Raw genomic sequence first — 1,076 nt, forward strand, 5'->3', positions numbered from 1 at the left:
ATTGCCAGCTATTTCCAATAATAAATAAGCCATTATCAAGTGCTTACTGTATAAAAGGCACTCTTTCTGCTTAACCCTGTGGGAAAATCAAAAAGGCTAAAGCAGAACCTGCCCATAAGCCTTTACAACCTGGTTGGAAGGAGACTCTAAATATGAGCTGATGGCCAACTAGTAAAATGAGGCATATATATGTGGTAAATACTGAGCAGGCTATGTAAGGAAGCCCGTATGAAAGCTGTTTATTTAATACTGGGCAAAAAGTCCAAATTTTGGTGTAGTGTACGCAGGATAATTCTCCCTGACCTGTAGTTTTCTCATTTTCCACAGAGCAATCTCCTCATTTTTGACAAATGAAGCTTAGCACAAGAGCAACAGCAAAAACTGTGAAAAAGAAGGTAGGCTTATAGTTCTTATAAAACTTTTCCTCATTGTGTGGCTCTATTTCTTACAGTTTATGTTGAACACTAATTATCACCAATATTTTAAGGGTATTTTAATAGAAAAAGCATTTATGAGTTTAGAAACATTTTTCTTATTCATTTCTTGGTATTTGGAGAAGGCCTAATTAGATGGTGTCTTAGCCCTGGTCTTCTGGAAAACAAAACTTGAGGCAAAGATTAAGTTGCTAACAACTTATTTGGGAGGTACAAACCCAGGGCCTCGAGCATAAAGGAAAGGGAAGCAAAGGAAAATGTAATGACCCCTGCAATTTCCCCAAATGTGGGAAACTCGACTGCATAATGTGTGGTAGTAGGGGACTGCGTTCGGGCTTTCCCCTAAATTAAAAAAAAAAAAAAAAGAAAAGAAAAGAAAGAAAAAAAGGAAAATATAATGCAAAGTGTTACTGTGTTAGCTATTGCTTCACAGCTAGCCATGGCAAAACGCAGAAGTTGCTCAGCAGATGTGTTCACTCAGCAGCAGAACTTCTCCAGAATGTTGTAAGGAGGAAGTGTACCTTACAGTAGTCCACATAACATACAAAGGAAGGGGAACTAATACCCAACTGTCATCTCCCTCTTCCCTTGACCAGGGTTTACCCCATTGGAAACTAACTCCTCTGAACTTTGAGGTTGTGT

The 1,076-nt window shown here is 38.6% G+C and overlaps 1 pseudogene; it reads left to right on the forward strand.

Moving 5' to 3' along the window:
- The first annotated feature begins 629 nt into the window (after positions 1-629).
- On the forward strand, positions 630-779 carry LOC116549851 (annotated as a pseudogene).
- Positions 780-1,076: the final 297 nt, after the last annotated feature.

The sequence above is a fragment of the Sapajus apella genome, unplaced genomic scaffold (genome assembly GCF_009761245.1).
Source record: "Sapajus apella isolate SASKATOON/1434 unplaced genomic scaffold, GSC_monkey_1.0 scaffold6, whole genome shotgun sequence".
In the NCBI taxonomy this organism is placed as follows: domain Eukaryota; kingdom Metazoa; phylum Chordata; class Mammalia; order Primates; family Cebidae; genus Sapajus; species Sapajus apella.